The sequence below is a fragment of the Ambystoma mexicanum genome, chromosome 2q (genome assembly GCF_040938575.1).
Source record: "Ambystoma mexicanum isolate Mex_15411 chromosome 2q, UKY_AmexF1_1, whole genome shotgun sequence".
NCBI classification, from domain to species: Eukaryota; Metazoa; Chordata; class Amphibia; order Caudata; family Ambystomatidae; genus Ambystoma; species Ambystoma mexicanum.
In genome coordinates this window covers 590,315,424-590,338,045 of record NC_090924.1, presented here as the reverse complement: position 1 = coordinate 590,338,045, position 22,622 = coordinate 590,315,424, and positions in this window count along the sequence as shown.

Sequence of the window (22,622 nt, the reverse complement as noted above, 5' to 3'; positions counted from 1 at the left end):
CCTCTCAAAGAAATCTTAAACATTTCATAACTCTGTGAGACGCTAACAATCGCTGAGTTCCACGGAAGGCTCACTGTAATAGCAATGCTCACTCACCTTTCATGTGTCTGTGGAATTTATTTTGTTTACCATTTTCTTGAAAACCTATCAGTGTACTCCCCTGCCTAAAATGGCGTGTTCACACGTTTCCTCCAGAGAAGGAAAGCTCCCCCTTTCTATCAATGCCAGGGAATAATGCAACTGCTGGCCCATGTCTGTTCCTTAATGTGCTGCATGCTAAAACCTGCACAGGGTAGGCACATGCTCGACAAGATAAATTGATCTAATTAATGCAATCACCACAGACCATTACCTGGGGTGGAAATACAACTGTTCTTGTTTGCAAATAAGCAAAGCAAGCAGAGGATAACACAGCAAATAGATGAGAGACTGTCGAGCTGGTAAAGAACTGGTGCCAATAGGGGTTCATACTATGGGAAACTTTGGCTGCTGCTTCTACTCCCAACGTGTTTAAATGTGGACCTCATCATTTAAATGAAGGGTGTCATATGTGCGGCCATTAGGTGGAAGATAGAGGGAAAAGGGAGAGAGAGTGATAGTTCGAGAGAAATAATTAAGCGTGTAATATGTGCTTTCATTAGTTAGAAAATAGGGGAGAAAGGGAAAGAGAGAAAGAAATGAAGAGTGCTTCCTTTTGAAATGAGAAAGAGTGATAGATTGCAAGAGAGAAAGAAAAAAGAGAGATTGTGGAAAAAAGAGAATTAGATGAGAAAGAGAATGAAGGGGTACGAACAGCCAATGAGAGTGCAACAGCATGTCAGAGGTGGAATCGACTCGAAGGGTTACCCTGCTGTGTACTCTAGTATCCACAGCAGCTCGCCCCCTATTCGTTTATATACGAGATAACCTAGAGTCCTTCTAATGTATCCACTTCTCGCTTTTTGATAGCTTGGCAAAGTTCTCAGCCTTACCTGTAAAAGGTGATCGGGATGGAGTTACAAAATATATGATTCAAAACGGTTCTTGGGGGGGGGGGAGAGCATACTTTTCAGAGCAAGATAATTCCGAAAGTACTAGGAGTATTTTTTACCAGAAACCTGTAACCCCCTTATTTTGAAGGGTGAGTGAAGAGGCCTGACATTAGGCTGGCACCAGCTCATTTGTGAGGGTCTGCCCTTTGGAGCATGATTATTGCACAGAGCAGTGGACATTTGAAAATAGCGGCCTTGCACTGTTTAAGCAATAAACCTTGAGCTGGGGGCGGGGGCATTACCCAACACAGTAATGTGCCCCCCCGCCCCAGCAAGGGGCTTATTGCTATTAGTATTACGGCCTCTAAGACCAGGGTACTAAGAGTGTATTTTTTAAAGTTGCGAGATGCCTTTGGTGTTTAGCAACTGAAAAAAAGAAGGAAGAAAAAAGGTGCTTGCCATGGAACGGTCAGAAGGGACTGTACATAGTCCCTTCTCCCTTTCCATGGTAGCCATGGAAAAGCAAAGAAAAAAGTAAATAAAAGAAGATGGCCACCATGCAGCAGTTACACTGTATGAAATGTTGTTGCGTGCAGCCTTCTCTGTGAAGAGCTCTATTTAGCATGATAGCCTGCCCATGCATGCTGCCTCCTCCATTAGACTCATCCCTGGTTGTCTCACCTGTCCCCCACACTGTGAATCTGGGAGGAAAAGACCATGGTCATCATAGACGTCTTGAGCTTTGAGGGAGTGGGAGGTCTGGAGACACAAAGAGAAAGAGAGTATAAATCCACATGTAAGCAACACTTGAATGCCAGACAATGTGTTAATGTTAAATGTTCACTTGTAAAATAAGGCACACTGATGCCCTGCTCCATACATCTGGCACATAGGTCACAAGAGAGGAGGTCAAGTTTGATGACAGCAGTGATGGGGGATGGACTTGCCCCCTTCTGCTGTACTAGTGGCTGAGGAGGAACTGGCCTTCTAGCACTCCATTCTCCATCCTGGTTTACGTATCACCCAATCTCCTGAGAGCTGTACACAGGCAGTCTCACCATTGATCCACATATTCTCTAGACATTGGATCTGCTGGTTGTACTGTGTGTGTGAGAACAAGACATGTCAGAGAGGTCTGATTCCTGCCAGAAAAACTAGAAGTAACTAGGAAATACAAGAGCGTCTTGATCACCTCTACCCCCTGTTAGGTTCCAAGATGATCCGTTAGCAGCAAGTTACCCTATATCGGAAGAACCTTGTGGGGAGACATAACAGAGATCAACCACCCATTTGGGGAAGATCCTGCATAGCCTGCAGACATTAGACACCTCAGCTGAGGCAATAATAGAGGAGGCCTCCGGAGCAAGCACGCCAGAGGTTGCAAAGACAAGAGAAGAGGCTGCAGCTGACAAATAGCATGTGAGTAATATGCTGCCAATCAATAGGTCAAGACTCATACCTGTCACAAACAGTTATTTGTCTTAAATGTGCAATTGCCTCCTCATCGTGGTCCATGGCACAGATTCTAAACACAGTGGTTGATTCAAATTTCCTTCTTCTGAGACATGGTCCAAGCCAATACACCATATGCTTAGTCACGTGCCACCAAAACTGGGTTGCTATTGCAAAGGGCAGAACCCCAACTTGATGTTCTTGTACTGAGAAAGGGACAGCGTCGCTAATCCCCCCAAAAAACGAATACAAAAAGAAGGACGAAAAGAAAACGTTTTTTGGTATATTTTTTGAATTATTTTTACTATTTTAAACAATAAATAGATGGGCTGGATTAGGGTATAATAAAAGGTGGGTGTAAGTTGGGGGCAGTGCTGGGGTCCTCCCCCACATTAAAAACGAAAAAATGTGCAACAAACCGAAAAACTACTTTCGAAATTCGCCCCAAAAAAATCGTTGTTTTGGTACATGCTTTTTTCTGGTATTTCAAAGTAGAACCGACAGAGCCACCATTTCCTATTTCCTTCATCCTCACACTCCCACACATTCTGGGGCAATGCTATTGATATTCCCCTCCCAATGTCGATGTACAATGAGAAGTGACACTTGATTTCTACGTAAGGGAGGGGTTTCATGGGTTAGGGAATGTTTTAAAAAGGCCTGAGTGTAGCAGGGAGTTTTGAAATGTGACATATGCAACTTATTTTGTTTCAAAAATATACTTCTAAAAATATTTTTTTAATGATATTATCTACTATCATAAAGGCTATGTGTAATTATGCAAAACAATTCTGAGGGAATATTTGGCACTGCTGTTACCCTTCTACTTCTCCTGTGCTACCTGTGCACATTGCAATGTATCGCAGCGGTGTGCATCATCTAGCACAACACTGCAACTTCACACACCTTGTCTGTGTTATATTGCAAGGCTTCACTGATCTTACACCCTTTGCAAAGCCTGTTTTCCGCGATGCCAAAAGCCTGCTTAGTGATAGTGCAAGTCTTTCACTGCTCCTGGGCCTCTGCGGTTTGCTGCACTTGGGTGAGTAGCTGATGTTGATTTTGTGATCCTGGGTCCTCTGGAATGAGGGAAGATGATAAAGCCGTCTTCGCTCAAGTATGCATTTTTGGAAATCATCTATTGCAAGTTTCAGGCTAAAGCAATTGCAGGTGCAGACCTGCCAGCGTGGCCCCGGCATCCATCTGGCCATTGTCCTTCCTTGGAAAATCCACTAGAAGATTCCTCATGAAACTTTCCATATCTCATATAAACAACCCAAAGTATTAACCTTTTAACTGCCATGGGTTTTCCCCCCCAGTGCCAAGGACATTTCTGGTGATTTCGGGATTTCACCATTCAAAGCCTTCTAACATTTTCTCCTACATTAACCCCAATAATAGAAACCCACCTTTTCAAAATGCAAACAAAATAATGTTTTGACCTGGAGCCCTGCCACCCTCCTTCGGCCATTCTTGCACCCTTCAAGATGGTGTGGCGCACTCTCACACCTTCCATCATGGTGTGGCGTAACCGTATCACACCACTAAAATCAGCAAACGAACTGAAACATAATAACCCATGCTCTGATAACTGAGATAAATGAGGAATTGAAATGACAGGCTAGTGGCGGCCTTGAAGCAACTAGGGACAGAAATTAAGAGAGTTTTTATTTTATTTATGAAAGGACATAAGTGGAAAGTGTGAAAATGTCACACCACTGTTAGCATTTGAGTGCAGAGCAGGACTAAGCACTATTTAGGGGGAGGAGACCAACTCTTCTCACCCCCCCCCCCCTCCACTTCAATCAGTGCCTGGGCTCCTGAAACTTTTTTTTCCTTGGTAGTACTAGTTTGTCATTTCCATAGTGCCTTTATCCCATTAGTATGACATCAACATGCTTGTGTCTGGGGTTGGGTGGGCGCCGCCCTCATGGGACCGTAGTCCAACGTATGGGAAAGTTGTCAGAAAGGTCAGGGACTTGCACAGATGGTGACCATGCAAACTTCAAACAGAAATTTCCTAATTAACAATTTAAATCCATTGCCTCGCTGGATTCCCACAAGGACACCCTTGCTGTGAAAATACATACTTTGGGCCTCATTACGACCCATGCGGTAAGTGAACAACGATGCCTATAAACGATTAACAGCATCGCTTACTACTCCGGCCGATTAGGATACGATTAGCCGCTATTAGCGGCACCGTAATCAACAGTGCCGTTAATAGCGCCAGGAGCGTGGGCACACGACCATCCATGCCGCAAATGCTGGCATGGCGCAAACAGGGGAACATCACAAGACAGGCGGACATGCAAACAACGCACTACTGAAGCCCGAAAAGTACCTTACCGGCATGGAGCTAATTCCGGCATCGCGGACCACCCGTAAACGGCCATGTGCAGTGTTCCCAACTGCCACAGGTGCACACAATCAGCACAGATGGAGGCAATTCAGACTAGGCCAGCACAAAAGGAGCACACCCCACCCCTTCCCACACCCAGTCACACTCCACAATGATTCCAATACTACTAGCAATGCTGGGGCTGGAGGACATGATTGCTGTGGAACTGCTGCAACAACAACAACTGGCAGCACAGAGGAGAGGTAGGAGGAGAAGAAGCACGAGTCAGGGCCAGCATGCCCCACCAGTGCAGCCAGGGGCACCACGCAGGAAGCCCCCAATCCCTTGCATCGGAGCCAGTCCATTCAACCTAACCCCTGAGCAGATCCACACCCTGTACCGTCTGGACCGGGACACCATCACCACCATTGTGGATATGATACATAACAACATTGTCAGCCTGATTGAATCACGCACCGCCATCCCACCCCTACTGAAGGTAGTGTCTGTGCTCCACTTCCTGGCCAGAGGCACCTACCAGCACACAGTGGGGCACATGCATGGCATATCGTAACCATTATTCTCACGTACGCTGAACCAAGTGCTTGATGCCCTCCTGAAGCACACAGGCGACCACATTTACTTACCACGGTCTGTCCAGGAGATCTCAAACACCAAAGTTGGTTTCCATTCACTGGCCGGCATCCCTGGCTGGTTGCCTTGGCACCATCGACTGCACCCATGTGGAATTGGTGGTCCCACATGCCATGGAGGTAGCATACTGCAACCGTACGCTATACCACTCAATCAACGTGCAAATGGTATGTGACTCAAACAAGATCATCACACATTGCTGTGCCCGATACCCCGGATCAACCCATGATTCAATGGTCCTGCGGAACTCCATGATACCACGCTACATGGAGCGACATGCAGGGCAGAGATCCTGGCTTCTCAGTGAATCACATGTTAGGCCCATGGAAATGTGATGTGGGTAGGTTATTGGGGTAGAGATGCATACTTCACCTGGCTGAGATGGGGGGGGGGAGAGATGCATACTTCACCTGACTGAGATGGGGGGGAGAGATGCATGCTTCACCTGGCTGAGATGGGGGGGAGAGATGCATTCTTCACCTGGCTGCGAGTGCCTGAGAGGTTGGACCACGCTCATACCCCAAAGCAGCCCAGACTGGACCTGACATCTGACCACATAATGCAAGATGAAAGCTGCCCTAACATGTAAATGATGCAGTGTCACAACCATTCCATAGCCATCTACATGTGCACTGTACCTAATCAGACCGTATCCCCCTCAGCACAATGCAGCTACAAGCAATTACTGTGGCCAATAAACAGCACCAAATACCATCAACTGAAAGGACATTCCCCCATTACTGCATACAAAGGAGTCACATGAGGACCAAATACATTAATGCACCACTACACTGACACAGAGGTCCAACAAAAGTGCATTTCACCATTTGTTTTGCATAGTGACATCATTATGAAGCTGACATCAACAGTGCCAGGATGAAAGCATACAAATTACTGGACATCAGCCAGATCATGGAAACAACCGGCGTGGACTAACACAGTGCATGAGCACTCACAAGGAACTGGACCCCCCTGCGCCCACTAGTCGATGGCACGCACACCAGTCCATAAGAGGAATACACACATAGCAGTCACATCGTGTGTCTCCATTCATGCATGGGAATGTGGTTGCAATCAGGAAATCAATGCATGCTATGGTGTCATTGATCAAGGTCACATATGATGTGATGACTTACACTTATACATTGTTGCCCACATGCAGGTGATGCAGGCTATCCCTTGAAGAGGTGGCTCCTTACCCCAGTCCGGAACCCACAGAACAGGCACGAGGAGGACTACAATTGTGCACATCCACATACCCGTGTGGTGACTGAGCAGACAGTTGGCCTCTTGAAGGCACGGTTTCGCTGCCTCAGCAGGTCGTCCTGGCAACTGTGGTGGATGAGAAGGTGGCCAAGAACATCATGGCATGTGTCATGCTACACAATATGTGCATCAGACGGAATGTGCCCCTGCCCCCTGATGCAGAACTGCAACCACCTGATGATGAGGATAAGGAGGGTGGGTATGGGGCAGCACCTCAGGGAGGCAGCGATGCACAGGAGGGACGTGCCATGCGTCAGACTCGGATCAACCAATGTTTCTAGCACACATGGATGGGGAGTGTGACATGGATGTGGCACTCGGGGCACTGAGTGTGTCAGGGACATGGACACTGTAGACTGTTCACCAATAAAGCACACGTACGCAATAAGCAATGTCCACACATGTGAATCATGAGTCACCAAAATGTGTATTAAAGAACCATAACAAAGTGAACAAGTCCTCCACCCCACACACCCTCTCCCCCTCCCCCCTAAACTCCCCCACACACCCTCTCCCCCTTCCCCCCTCAACTCCCCCACACACCCTCTCCCCCCTCCCCCCTCAACTCCCCCACACCCTCTCCCCCTCCCCCCTCAATTCCCCCACACACCCTCTCCCCCCTCCCCCCTCAACTCCCCCACACACCCTCTCCCCCTCCCCCCTTGACTTCCCAACAAATGGTGTCCAGTAGCGCGCACCAGTAGTCCACATGGCACCAGTATGCATGGCTGTGCCTACTGCCCTCCCCCTCTTCCAGCACCAGGTGCCCCACTGTCCGATCTGCGAAGGTTCCTGCCAGACCGACGCACAGGGCTGGTCCTAGTTGAGCTTGCATTTGATGATGGTCCAGATTGTCCTGGCAACTGTGGTGGATGCATTTCCCGCATTGCTGCCACCATTTCCGAGAGAACATGGCGCACTGCTGCCAGTTCCGCGCAAATGTCCTTTGAGGTGGACTCGATGGCTGTTTTTAGGGATGCAGCACAATCCCTAATATCATCCCTTACACGGGTACATTCGGTAATATGCTGTGTCAACAGCCCTGTGAGTTCCTCCTGGTGCCTCTCTATAGCCATGATCCCCTCTTGGCTGGTTGTCACTGGGGTGGAATTGTGAGCCGTTTCCACCATGCTTTGGTCATCAGGCACAGTTGGCGTGGGGCTGAAACTTGCCGGCCATGAATCTCCAGGTGACAGCCTGTGCATGCTGCCGTCCACCACGCTGCATGGGGATAGTTGTGATGAGTGCAGGCGGCCTGTGGTGGGTGTTGCGCCATGCAACTGTACGTCACTCTCGTCATCCGATATGGCTGCTGTGGCAGCTGTCTCACCGACTGTGCTGCTGGCAGCCGATGGAGTGCCCTCTGCCAATGCCTCCTGGGTGATGGTGGCTGGTGTGGGTGTTGTTGTGGGGGCCGTGGTGCACATTGGTGCTGTGGCCTCTGTGGTTTTCATGGCCTTCCGCGGAGGTGCAGGTTGGCCTCTGCCCCTTGAGGTTGAGGGGCTGTGCTCTCCCTCCTTGGCCCTGGCCTTCTTCTGTGGTGTGGCATCTTTCTCCCTGGTGTCCTCATCACCGCTGTCAGAATGTGTGCCTGTGGGAGACCAAAGGAGGGAGAGGATTAGTGATGGGTCTACGGGCATCGGGCATGCTTTGGGGTGGCTGCATTGATATGGTATGGTAGATGATTAACATTGGGGGGAGTGACATCCGGGTTGCCTCACTCTTGGGTGGGTGATGCATGGAGGCGTCTGGGTTGCAACACATATGGGGTGCATTATGCATGTGGACAAAGTGATGATCTGCACTGCCTGTAGGCAGTCTTGTACTTATGTGTCTGGTGGACCCTGCTCTACATCATTGCACTGTCAGTTCAGGTGGACATCATCGTGGTGGTATTAGCATTGTTTCATTTGAGACACCTACCTGCATCGGCTGATGACGGGGCTCCTTGCTCCATGTCCCCGACTCAATCTATTGCCTTGGTGCCTAAGGTGGTGGCGAATATCTCCTCCCATTGTTGCAGTTTCATGGGGGACTCCGCACCTGCGCCTGTCGCCATCCCAAGGTTGCGGTTGGCAGAGAGTATGCTCCGCACACGTAGACGTAGGTCATCCCAGCGCTTATGGCATTGTTTGGGTGTGCGGGGTGTGGTGCGAACGGCACTGACTCTCTAGGCGACCTCTGCCCAAATCTGCTTTTTGCGCTGCAGTGCTGGATGGGACATGTCGTTTGAGAACACCACATCTGCATGTTCCTGCAGTGTCTCCGCTAACATGGTGAGCTCCTCTCTGGAGAAGTGCTCCTTGCGCAGGCGATCTCCCGCTTTTTTCACTGCTTTTGGCATAGTAAAATGCAACAGGTAGTGGTGGAGGTGTGTTGGAGTTCTGGGGGTCAGATGGCTCCTGGTTGTGGTGGATGGCAATGGATTGTGTTTTTAAAGATGGCTGCCGGGCACTTTCCCGTTCCTGTGCGATGACGCTACTTCCTGTTCCGCGTATTTACAGTCACTGCTAATAGCGGTTACCGCTATTAGAGGTGACCGCTGTTAGTGGTCACCGTTAATGCCGATGCATTGGATGCCGAAGGTGCTATTTCCACTACAGACGGTGCAGGAAAGGGGGATTTTTCAGACTTTTACGGCATGGCAGTGAGGTCATTACCGGCATGGCGCAAAGCTCGTGCCCGCAAACTCGTAATGGGCCGCCATGCCGTTAATGACCCGTACTTACCGCCCAGGTCATAATGAGGCCCTTTGTCTTTTAGCCCTTCATATGCAGCGCACAAGGAAAAAGTGTGAAGCCCCACCCCGTTTGTGCTCTACCTCCCCAAAAAGGCCCAGTGCGCGTGCACCGAGAAGTCCCTGATAAGTGCCTGTTTCTCATGGGGACTCTGCGCGCCTCTGTTAGCTCCTCTACTCATCACCATCCACATACTCAAACTTTACAGCTATGTGTGAGGCCCCGCCCCTTTGTGCTCAGCCTCCACAAAAAGGCCTGTGCGCGCATTGCAATGTTTATTGGATTTCAGCTGCGTTGAGATTCTGTACTTTACTCACGAACCAACGGCACCACAGTTTGAATTTAGAGTACCGCTTTAGTCTTAGTTGTGTACAGGGGCCTTGTTCCTTCCCTTGTCTCTCCCCCATACTCCGGTCTCTATGCTTAGACGTGTTTGTTGACACGCGAGGTAAACGCCATATGAATGCTAGTTGTTACGGTTTCACGTTCTCCCATTCATTCTATCAATCTGTCACTGACCTTAACATCGTTGCAAATCTGTTAAGTACAAGATTCTTTTGCAGCAGTGTAGTGTTTCCTCGCCACGGCTAGAGTTGCAAGAGAAGGGCACGCAAGTGTAATAGTGTTTCTGTCAGCCTCTATGCTTGTTTTGTTTTTCTGATATTTCTATTTACTTCCACATACGCTCAATACGGTTAGAGGTCTCCACAGTCGCAGAAGACTCCACGACACCTCTGACACTGGTCTTGCTAACAGCACAGATGCGCCGCAAATTCTTGCCCTGAGTGAATCTGTTCATGGGCGGGTGCCGCTTTTAGAGGCGTCGAACCGGATCACATGGAAGTACAGGATGGGCATAGTGTTGCACCTGCCACTCTTTGCAGTTGCCGGAATCCCATAGACATTCCTGTATGCACTGAGGTACACCGCATTCCCTTTGCACAAAACATGGCTACAAGTTTTGCTTTACATGAAGTGAATGATAATGATATTTCTGACCCATTTACATCAGCCAATCGTTTGAATAAGCATTCTAACAGCTCTATGCTGGCCAATCAGGCTGATTGCTTCTCTAATCACACATCAGATATTTCCATGTTAGCCCCAGCCGTACAGGCGGAATTGGGAAAACGCATCAGATTATCATTAGGTCCTTCCACGCCTCTTTCCCAGTTACCTCTCAATGTCCATGAAGTACTATTGTTTAATACATTTCAGTCAAAACTGCAGGAGCCGTCTTTGCTTCCTGGTAATTTGCTCACAACCTCTGCCCTCTCACCCAGAACTAGTTCGCCAACATTTGCTTCCGACAATCCACGATTGGACGTGAAAATGCAGGCTTTTAAATGCAAAGATATTGAGCAAAATGGGAGTGCAATAGACCTGAATCAATCCAGTCAGACACTGTCCCAAGTGTTTCTCCTGACAGTACCTCTCCCTTACATGATTTGAATGCACCAGACTCTTACTCTTTCCCAGTGCTTACTCGCATATTAAATCTACTTGATAAGGGCCACAACACCACTCATTATGAAATCCGAGACATAAAATCGTCCTTTTCAAACATTCTGGGCAAACTAAACAAGTTGCAGGGTTTCCTTTTTGCACAAGAGACTTACTTTTCTTTAACATCTACAACGAAGCAAGCCACTAAGCCAACGATTTCTAAGAGTGTCCTAATACAAACGAATTCCACTGAATACCCAAACATTAGATGAGGTTTTATCATTTGATACCAAAAGTAAGTCTTATGCTGAAGTTTTAGTGAACATCGCTTTGGGTTGTGAACACGCCCATGAGGGACCTACCAGCGTCTTATCACAAGCTTTTATTTCTAATATACCAAAATAAGTGAAATTGAGGCTCAATTAAAAACTTTGTTAGAAGCCCAATCGGTCAATCATAAGAACTGTCAGGCTTCCTTTGAAAAGGATGTGATAGATGTTGAACTGTTATTGGATGCTCCAAATAGTCCATCTGCATTGACCGATCTTATTGAACAAAATGACAATTCTGGTGTACCTTAGCACGGAATCTAGAGATGCAAGGAGCTTCTGAGGTATTCTTCTCGCATAGAGCTAAACGTTTAGAACTCAGAGCCCAAAAGAGAAGACTCAATAGAAAGAAGAACAAAGAAGCGTTAGCCGAAAAAAACTAAAAATCAAGCTTCCCAAAAAATTAATAGCCATAATTCTAACGTAATAAATCTCTGTAATATCTCAAATGAAGATAAACTTCTAGATTTAAATCAGCTGAATGAGGAATGTAGATCACTCTTAGAAATTAAAGGTGAGGCGCGTGACAACGATAAATCTGAATCTTCCACTAAGCCCAAAATAAATGCGGATATTCGAGTGTCAAGCTAGTTGGCTAACTCTGCACTTGCGGGTGACACCAACATTAAATTAATTGAGCCCGCTAAGGCGTCATCTCAGCCTACAAGCAATAACAATAGTGTCAAACAGACGCATCTATCAAGTTTCTTTCCTATTTTGGAAAATAAGAAATGTCGAGGTAGTGAAATCCCCAATGTTTCATTAGACTATCACAAGGTACATTCTCAGGGTATGGAAGACACCCAGTTACAAGCTATGGATATGGATACCTCACTGTTAGAAAAACCGGAAAGAAACATAAGTAATATGGACAAAAAGCATTCTCACTCCAATGAAGCTTCTTCCGACATATTGCCCACGACATACGATGATCAGGCGTTTGTTAGCCTTAATGAGAATAAAATCCCTGTGCCCTCTAATTGTCAGTCTCTATCAAACAAAGAGACTCCTGAAGATCCGCGTAGCTTTGAAATCAATCCAGACACATCAAATATAATTGGTAGGGTGAGTGACCCAAAGATTAACAATAGGTCTCGACTCAATCGTACATACATGCTTAATGCATTTAAACAAATTCCTTCTCTCAGAACATTTAACTCTGATTTATGGACTGGGTAACCCTTGCTTCTAATAACAATAATTGAATGATTTGCCAATTCCAGTCGCACATCATTATGAAGATGGTTTGGGAGCAAAGAAGTGACTTCATTCATCTTGGCCTCAGTCTGCATCTATTCAAAACGAAAGAAGAAGCACTCATAGTTGTAGACACACAGTTGGCTCCAATTGATGACGGTAAAATCTCTCTCACAAACGGCGCTACTCAGAATTCTATAAATGAAGAGTTACTTACTCAATTTACCTCATTTACTAGTGTTGTGAAAGACTGGTCATGGGTTGAACCACTCATGAACAGCTTTCTATCGCTTAAAAAAATCTAACGTACAAGCGTAGCTATAAGGCAATTATTTTTAAATCTTGGATCTCATGTAGGTTCAATAGTGTACTTTCATGGTTCAATTCCATGCCAACAAACCACACATAATCCTACTGCAATAGACTATGAAAGTACAGCACTTCTTTATAGATGGCTATCACTCCCACACTCAAGTTGCCACTATCAGACTCGCTGGTAGACCGTCTGGGGGCCTAGCCATCTTAGTAGATAGTAATATTAAGGTCTCCTCTACACTTATTTCTGCTGCTGATGACCTCTTGGTTGTAGAGACTAGCTTCTCTGGCGATCCAAAAAAAACCTTCCTGATAGTTTGCATTTGCTGGAATCCTGTTAGGACTTCACAAATAGCTATCTTCACCCACTTAGATGCAATATTGGAAGAGGCATTCATTCACAACCCAAATCTTCGCATAGTAATCGGCGGTGATTTCATTTCCACTTGTATGAAATCAGCCATGCTAATAATTACCAAACTCATATCAGAAATGTGAGTCTACTTCCACTATCAGAGGTCGTAAATGAATGAAGTATTTTCTGGAATGGGACATACAGATGGTCCATAATGATCTCAAAAACTACCATTTTACTTGGCAAAGAGGTGTCAATAGGTCTTACATTGACTACTTCTTTGTTTGTACCAATTTAGTAAGTATTGCAATGATATCACAGTTTCCCCAATTGGGAGACCACATGCTCATCAACTTAGACGTGAACATGGTTTACGATGCTCATCAAATTGTTCCGGCTTTAGCATTGCTAGAAGTCGACCAATATGCTATTTCGGTTCACTGGAACATCAAGCAATGTCAAAAGCTCATACCCAGGCTTAGACACAAAATCAAGCTTGAGGTAGATCATTCCCAGTATAGAATGGACCCTTATCAACAAGATGAATGGAATAGCTCTGTTATTAAACATAATTTAAATCTATTGACTAAAGGTAATGCCACAACAAATCGGGTTCACAATCATCTCTTGGAGGTGGCCAATCTTAAACGCCAGAAGAATAAAAAGTTAAGGGAACTTAAACAAATCGATTTGACCTTTGCACAATCTAGAAGGATCAAGAATAGGATCTGTCAAACATATAAAAATAAACTTAAAGTGATTAAAAACAAGTCATATATTGCAAATAATCAGCATATCAGCTATAACTTATGTAAGCACAACTCTAAAAACATGTGGGGAATTTTGAGAAGTTTTACAGTTTCATGCAGTGATCACCTGCAATCTTCTATACCAGCTAAATTGTGAGATAAATATATCACTTTAAAATATCAAATTCCCCTTGACTATTCCGATGTTTCATTCAAGAGGTTGGACGCATCAATCATGGGGCACTGTCCATGTTCTTTGATGGATTTTCAATGGGCAATCTCGAAACTTAAATATTCTAAAGCGGCCGGACCCGATGGTATTCCATCTTGTGCATTAAAAACAGATCCCTCCTTTTTGGGTCGTAATTCTAAAATCCAAGTACAAGTACGTTTTTAATGCCAAACGTATTCCAGAATCATGACTTTCATCAATTATCATTCCCATCTATAAAAAGGTCAATCCCAAGGACCCATCAAATTTTAGACCCATTGCTCTTATGGATGCGTCTTACAAAGCTTTTTCTATTCTCATTCGGCATGAACTCGAATTATGCATCCAAGATCATGATGTCTTTTCGCGGTTTCAGGTTAGATTCTGCAAACATATGGGCACTGCCCTCAATGCAATCATACTTGCGCACATTCTAGAAACAACTAACAGACTGATTCATGGAATTAATGTGCGCTGAAATTTTCAGCGCAAGCGTGCGAAAGCGTGCGAATCGCAGTGCCAGTGTGAAAATCGCAGCGAAACCCGCGCACAGCGATTCATGGAAGTCCGTGCGCGTCTAAATCCCAGGATGTGCGCACACGTCTCCAAATAGCGTGCGCTACGCGCACAGCAAAATCGCACATAGCGCGGCTTACACAACAAAAGTAGGAGGAACATAGGGCGTGACACGTGGGGAACAACGAGTGCAAATGTGGGCGTCACGGGGGAAGTACAGGAGGAAAATGCGCGGAACGCCCAAACGCACGTTCAAAACACATATTCATGGATTCGAACGGGGCTAACGCGTGCGCCAAACACGTCGCGCTAATCCGGGAACACGTACGCCAGCAGGAAGCAGGCATATATGGACTCGCGCAGCATAAATGTGTGCGCAAACAACAAACAAGCTCAGACGCCAGGATGAATATACCGTTCCTAGTAGCAGTGGTCGTGGGGTGCCTGGTGACCAGGTGTATGGGAGGTACAGGTTTCCACCTCACATAATACTTGACCTGGTCAGTGAGTGGGAGGATGACCTCACATCACCCACCCTGTGCTCCCAAGCACTGAGCCCCCTGGAGAAGTTTCTCAATGTACTGCACTTCTTGGCCACTGGATCATTTCAGCGGACAAGTGCTATAGTGGGGGGGGTGTCACAGGCCTCGCACCTCGCAGTCACGCTGCCTACACAAGGTCTTGGCCATCATGACTGCATGCCCATCCGTCCGCAGGCACATATACCTGCCTAGAACACCTGCAGAAAGGCAGGCTGCTGTCCAGGATTTCTACGGTGTGGCACAATTCCCCAAAGTCCTAGGTGCCATTGATTGCACCCATGTGGCTCTACGTCCCCCCAGGGCATCAGAGCACATCTATAGAATCCGCAAGCACTGGCATTCCATCAACGTAAGGTCCCTCGCATCAGCATGAATACTATACATTTGACCCACTGCATAAGCTGGAATGTAATGACCAATCGCTTAAGCTGTAAGTATTGTATTATGTCTGTAATACTTATAATGTACCAACAACTGCTACCATTCCTGTACCTCTGTAACTAAGCTCTCACAAGTAACAGCGCCTCAATGCCTGTGGGCTGATTGCGCGCTATATAAATTTAAATAAATAAATAAATAAAATAAATAAACGTCCAGGTAGTATGTGATGCCAAGGGAATCATCACCTCAGTATATGCCAACTATCCAGGGTCCACCCATGACAGTTTTATTTACAGAATGTCAACCCTAAACCGGGACCTAGAAGCTGGGCGGCATGGCGATACATGGCTGCTCGGTGAGTATAAATGCCACAGCACATGCATGCATGTCAGATACTGAGTAATGTCACAACCCCACTAATGATACCCATCACCACCTCTCCAGGTCACAGTGCCTACCCTCTGAGCACCCACATGATGACGCCAATTCGGAACCCCACCACGCCACCCGAGGTAAGATACAACACAGCCCACATTGCAACCCGGGGCATAGTGGAGCGCACTTTCGAAGTGCTCAAGTCACGCTTTCGCTCCCTTGACCGTTCTGGCAGGCAGCTGTTATACGCTCCCCCAGTAGTGTGCAGGATCATAGTGGCAGCATGTGTCCTGTACAATGTTGCAACATGCCGGGGCCTGCCCATGGACATGGTGGTGCCCCCACATCCCCAACCACATGCACGCCCGCTGCGCATGGGAGGGGAAAGGGCATGGGGTGAGGCAGCCCGTACGCAGCTGGTGGCTAATTACTTCACCTAAGATCACACCCCTGTGGAGTGCACACAGCCCTGGCACATACCATCTGACAATCAATGATGATGACTTAAGGGACAGTCAACTGTCACAACCATACAAGCCTGAGATTGGTCACCTGGAAGTGTTACATTGTGTGCATCCCTACCTACACAAACACCACCAATGCTGTGTCATCAAAAGACACACTTCTATGCTGCTAAATTCATTACCCCCTTGCAAAATACAACATGACAACAGTGCCATGACACCCAACCCCTCCCCAGCACCGCCTCCCAACCCACCATGGCATGCCATGCTATGTGAGAGCAAACAAAGCAATACCCATAACATGACACAAGTGTCACAAAGTACAGTGTCCCTAATGGAAACTGGCTACACACAAAATGCTCCCAGTAATGTAGAACTAACAAAACACATGACCAAATACTTACAAACAATACAATGCAGCTACACAACCGCAAACATAGCATAAACATGACAGTACTAAGTTAAAGTAGTGGTAGTCTTAGAACCTGATTATGCCAGCACATCGACCACCTCCAACTGTACAGTGTTGCTGCCACGCAAATGTGTAAGTGCACTGCTTACAACATGAACTCCATCTCCAAAGTAGACAGCCTTGTGAAGACATGAGGAATGAACCTGCAAATTAGGAGGAAGACATGGATGCACAAGCACATATCAATACACCATGCAGTGTACAATACAACAACAATATCCACTAGGAATGTATACACAGTATTGACTACAGACTGCCCACACAGCTTATGGGAGTCCAACGTCACTGTGTAAGTCACTGTCACTTGGGCACACCCTTTGCAAGCCCATGGAAACGGGAAGCAGGAGGGGTGTGTGTCTCACGAACCCAAGCATCTAACCCAAACTCAGGAAAAGCCTGCATGTGCCCAGCCGGAATACAGTGGATGCCCATGGGAGCCACACAAGGCAACACACTGTAAAAAAAAATAATCAAAAATCAAAAATAAAAAATCAAAAATCAAAAACGGCCATGTGGGAGCCGGGGGTGGGGGGGCCACCCAGGAGGTCTGAGGACAGGATGCGCACCAACAGCCACCTGTGTGGATGTTGGGAAAAAAAAACACCTCCATGGGCTCATGGCCTGCACGGCTATGCCAATGTGGGAGAACTGCTGCTGTCTCTCTCATCACCCTCTGCTGCTGCCACAGGAGGTGGTGGTGCTATGAGAGGCAGCCCACGCAAAGCCCTGGTATGGTCCTCCATGGCAGCAAGCATGCGGGTGTGGAAGGTCTCGTTCTGGAGGATTATATTGCGTAGATCCCCATGCACCACCTGACGTGATGCCCGGATCTCCTCCCGAGTTGCCTGCATCTCAGCTGAGAGCGAACGTGTGAGCCGCTCCAGCTGCTGTTCTGTCCTCAAGTTAGTGGAAGCCTCAAGGTCAACAAGAGTCTCCCTGAGGTGATGGAGTTCTACCCTCAGGGCTTCCCTGTGGCCCTGGGACTGTATTGCTATCGATTGGTGTAGAGTCTCCAGTGCCGCCCGTCTGTCCCTGTTGGACGCCAACATGTCCTCCCTGTGGGATTGGCAAATGGAGTCTGTTGCCTGCTGTAGTTGCTCCATCTGCCTTTCAGGGGGGACAATGGAATTGGCCACCCTCTCCATTGCTTGAGCATCATCTCAACTGATGCTGCCTGTTGGGTTGCCATACCGTACATGGATTGTTCCCATGCGGTATTGCCTGGTGGCGTACGGCCACTGCGTCGGCGGGCACCACACCTGTTTGGGGCAAGGCAATCTGCGCCTTGCTGTGCCGGCATTGCCTGAGGCTGCAGGACTGCATTCCCCCTCTGATCTGCTGGCCCAGGAACAGGATCAGATGTTGTGGAGTGTGACCCTGCATCCGTAACCGCCAAAGGCGAACTTACCAACACTGACATCCCCATAGAGGGTTCTACCCCTGGTGCAGGTGGGCTGGACAGAACAGAATCCCTGCCAGAAACACTTACCTGCGACGGCACATAGGTCTCATCATCCGAATCAGCACCTGAATAGAGGTCTGGGGAGGTGCACCCAGAGGCACCCCTGGACAGAATGGTCTGCAGCAAGATTGGGTTCTCACCCACCACCACACCACGTCCCCCAATGGTGCCCGGTCGTGCCTGAGATCCCTCCTGGGTCTGCACCATCTCCTCAACCTCAACAGCATCAAGTGCGTCATCCCCTGCAAAAACATGAAAGACAAAAAATGGAAACAGGCATTAGCACCATAGCACACAAATAGGCCTGACAAGCTACAGAACCAGTACATGATTTACACATGTCCCACATGACTATAACCCTCCCATGCATGCACTGTCACTGAGTTGGAAGGGGAGGCAAAAGGCAGACACTGATGACACCAAGATGGAGGAGCAACACATTTGCTGCATGCTGGGTAGCACTGCCATCACACATTGGCCTGTGAGTGGCATGTCCAATACACATACATGACACATGCCATCACACAGATGGCATGTACCCACAAGTACATCCATATGTCAGTGAATGAATACTGTCAGCCATCCATGTGAGATGGACATGATGAGATGAAAAATGCTACATAGGGCCTCATTACACGGAAGGCGGTAATGGTTAACGGCCACCGTTAATGGTAACGGTGACCGTTAACCATTACCGCCTTACTACGAGGTCCCTTAGCGGGTTGGTGCTTTAACGCCTGCTTTTTGCAGGCGTTAAAAACCAACCCGCTAAGGGACCTCGGAGCTAATTACGGCACCGCAAAATTGCGGTGCCGTAATTAGCGCCTTCCCCATTCCCATAGAGCCCTATGGGGCAGAAATGGGAATGGGGAAGGGCAATGGCGGAAGGGGGATTTACTGCCCCACCAACCTTGGAATGGGGCGGTAAATCCCCTTTCCGCCAAGGCGGTGCCGGTATTTTACCGGCATGAGCCATGGCGCTAATAGCACCATGGCTCACCGCCTTCCGTGTAATGAGGCCCATAGTGTGACAAAATAGGCATGTGCCACACACTGCAACACATCCAGTGTACAAAAATACAGTGATTGCAGGCCGATGTACACATCAATGGTTGTGCACTTCAACATGACAGGAAACAACTATCATGTTCCACTTTCAAACAGGCCCTAAAAATGTATGTGATCAGGCCAATACTCAATCAGCTTGAATGGTCAAATCATTCACCTAACAAGGTAACACATGTGGGCCAATGTGGGGTTCATCAATGACAGAATCATGTCACAAATGTGACAATAAGGCTGAAGAATGCGTAGCAAAAGTGGGAGAATTGAAAGAATCAGCCTGAACAAACACTAAAAAATACAAACAATGTTGTTGTAAGATGCCACTTCAAGGGCAACTGCTGTAATGTTGCGCAAAATTACTACTGTGGGCAGAAGGGATACTGTCACACCCAAATCCAAGGCCGCTGAATGTTTTGGATGAAGCACATGGGTGACCCATACCACTCAGTCACACACACCCTCACCTGGCACTCAATCAGAACCCGTCACCCAAACAACATACACATGCATTACACACACATGCATGGGCAGTCACCGGACAATGCATCATAATCAGGTAGTTCTCCCACACCTGGGATCTGTTCATCTGTGACGAAGGCCCCAGCAACAGACTCATGTTCAGTGAGTTTGTTGTCCTCTTGTGGAGACCCACCGCCAGTCACCAGAGTAGCGGCATGATTTGAGGCCAGCTTGTTCTTTGCTCTGCGTTTCAGGTCATTCTACCGCTTTTAGCAATCATCAGCTGTGCGCCTCACAAATCCGAGGGCACTTATGCGGTCGGCGATGATCTGCCAGTGTGCCTTACGTTGACCAGTTGTGGTCTTGGACCCTGCAGTCACCAGCATTTCGTGGCTATGTGCCGACACATAGGCCACAAGTGCATCAAGTTCTGGATCATTAAAGCAAGGCTTCCTTGAGGTACCGGAGTGTGTAGCCGTGTCTGGGTTCTCAGCCTGTCGTGCCAGAGCACCCTTCTTCCTCTTCTTTAAAGGTGGAGCAGAGCCAGAGTGGCTCATGCCACTCTGGTCAGTAGGGGCACAATCACCGGTGGACTGGGTAGTAGGAGTGTGGGAATGCACAATGACCATAGGTCTTGATGCAGGCATTGGCTGCAGGTTAATGTTGGCAGGGGGAACGTCAGTTTGATGGACCTGTACTGACACTGTCCTGGCTGGGAGAGTCAGAGCTGGGGCGGATGGAGCTGCAGCTGCCCCTGCAGCCTCCCTACCCTGCATACTTGGGGCAGCAGATGACATATCTGCCCCAGATCCACGTGGCTTGGTGACAACAACTTGCACTGCCACACGTGGCCTAGACTTGCTGACCTGGAAGTCAGCCAGGGAGTCATCCTGTGCCAGGTCAGGTGCCACAATGGGCTGGTCCAACAGGGGCTGAGCTGGGATGGTGTCAGCCACGTTTCCCTCAACCATGGGGGGGGCACGGGTGTCCCTGATTGTTCCTCCACACATGGGGGTATAGGGGCACCCTGCAAATCCCGGCCACGTCCCCTACCTCGCCCACCACGCCCACCTTTGGAAGGTCGGCCACCTTTGCCTCCCTTACCGCTTGGTCGCCTCCCAACCATGGCACTGATGTTGTTGTGCATATGGGAGTTGCAGTAAACTATTGTCCTGGGCAATTGGGGGTCAAAAGGGTAGGATACCAGATGGAATTCGTACCTTAGTGCTCTAACAAGGCTGTCTGTGACCCCTGGGGAAATATGACGGGTCATGCAATGCACAGGCAGCCCAAAATCAAAAATTATCGTGCACGCAACCCCTCATAGACCACGTGCGTGAAAAAATGAACCCGCACTACGTTGTGGCACCCAGAAACACAAAACAAAGCGTACGCGTAATACACGCAGCCTACAATGACCTCTGAAGGGGAACGCGACACACGGGGCAAGCACAGTTGCTAAGTACGTGCGGAACTCACCGTCTGCCTGGAAAAAGAACGTGAAAAATACACGCATGTGCGCGATGGCAACACCCCCGCCAAAAGAAGAATTGTACTCTGTCTGAGGAAACAGGACAAAAGGAGAAGTGAACTTTGTTTGAGGAAACAGGCCCAACAAAAATTCAGAAAAGAGCTGTCAGAGGTAACAGGGAGTACGAACTAGAAACGCTGTGAAGTAATCATGTGTGAACCGACAAGAAGTACGGATTTCACCCGCTCTCCACGAAAAGCACATACAAGGAAATGGCATCCTACACGTAGCTTTTAAGCCGGCCCACACGTACACATCAGATACGCGCGTACGCGGGCACATTCCTCCAATCACACGCGATGACACTCGGACGTGCAGTTTTTCCACGTGTGCTCTGTCATCACATGCTATGAGGGAAACGCCCGTGCGCGTAATGTAACTTACGCGCTTACGCGCTAAGGGCCTTTGGTCCAATTGAATCGCGTGGTTGTGCGGACGCACTTACGCGCTAAGGCCCTTTCCTCGAATTACACGCTGATGTGCAATTTTTTCACGTGCCAAATCACTCCGTATCAAGCTGGCCAGGAAAAACACACAGAAGACCACGCTCCTGCCCAGAAGGCCGAATTACTGCCCCCCAGAACCCTGAGCACGCTCCCACCTGCCATCTGCTGCTGCCTGACTGCCTGCTGCCCACGTGCCCTGCCATTTGCTGCCTGCACGTCAGCCAGGGGTGTAGTTGCTGTGACCACCCCTGCTGGAACCGAAGACTCCCGACTGGGATTCCATCGCTCCACAGCCCAGCCCCAGGACCCAGTTGCCCACCCACTCCTGCCTCTGGGGTTGCCATGTCCGGCACAACATCATCTGGCAGCACTGGCAACCCCCAGCCAGCGAGGCAGAGGGCCACCAGCTTCACTGCCACCGAAGTTGGTGTCCTGGTGGAGCAAGTCCTGGGGCAGTATGATGCCCTCTTTGGAAATTTGCGCGCCGACAATGAAGGACGGACCAGGATCTGGATGGACATCGTGACTGCCATCAACGCGGAGGGGGTGGCAGTCCGCGACTTACATCATGTCAAGAAGCGCTACGAGGACTTCAGGTCCAGGACCCTCAACAAGGCCCGGCGCCTCGCTAAGGCAGCGGATGCCAAGGGGCCAGCTGTCGAACCATCAAATGAGGGTCCTGGAACGCATATGCCCAGCGCTCTACGTCCAGATCCTTGAGAGGCAGACCCGTCTGGAGTCGAGCGATAAGTGTACATGCATGTTGATAGTACGCTGTGCGTGTCGTGGTGTGCTAGTAGTGTGCAGGTTGCACACGTGTTTATGTAGGGCCATGTAGGGATGTGTATGAACATGGGCGTGAGGCTGCCACATGTGAGTCCTCTC